This window comes from Eptatretus burgeri, chromosome 2 (assembly GCF_056783735.1).
Source record: "Eptatretus burgeri isolate ZD-2024b chromosome 2, Ebu_testis_v1, whole genome shotgun sequence".
Lineage (NCBI taxonomy): Eukaryota > Metazoa > Chordata > Myxini > Myxiniformes > Myxinidae > Eptatretus > Eptatretus burgeri.
Genome location: NC_140962.1, coordinates 2,693,382 through 2,694,056, shown reverse-complemented (window position 1 = coordinate 2,694,056; position 675 = coordinate 2,693,382).

Sequence of the window (675 nt, the reverse complement as noted above, 5' to 3'; positions counted from 1 at the left end):
GTCCATAACTATGTTTGTTCCAGACAGAGTCCATAACAACGTTCCTAACAGATTGAGTCCATAACTATGTTTGTTCCAGACAGAGTCCACAACAATGTTCCTTCCAGACAGAGTCCATAACAATGTTCCTAACAGAGAGAGTCCATAACTATACTCCTTACAGACAGAGTCCATAACAATGTTCCTAACAGAGAGAGTCCATAACGATACTCCTTACAGACAGAGTCCATAACAATGTTCCTTACAGAGAGTCCATAACTATGTTACTCACAGACAGAGTCCATAACTATGTTCCTTACAGAGTCTATAACTATGTTCCTTACAGAGAGTCCATAACTATGTTCCTTACAGAGTCTATAACTATGTTCCTTACAGAGAGTCCATAACTATGTTCCTTACAGAGTCTATAACTATGTTCCTTACAGAGAGAGTCCATAACTATGTTCCTCACAGACAGAGTCCATAACAATGTTCTTTACAGAGTCCATAAGAATGTTCTTGCAGAGTCCATAACAATATTCTTTGAAGACAAAGCCTTGAAACAAAACAACAAAACACACAAATACACACAATGGCTCGATATCACCATGAATCACTTTACTGGTAATTACATCAACATACGTTAAAATGATAAATTAAACACATCAGTATATGTAAACATAAACTGAATTGGCG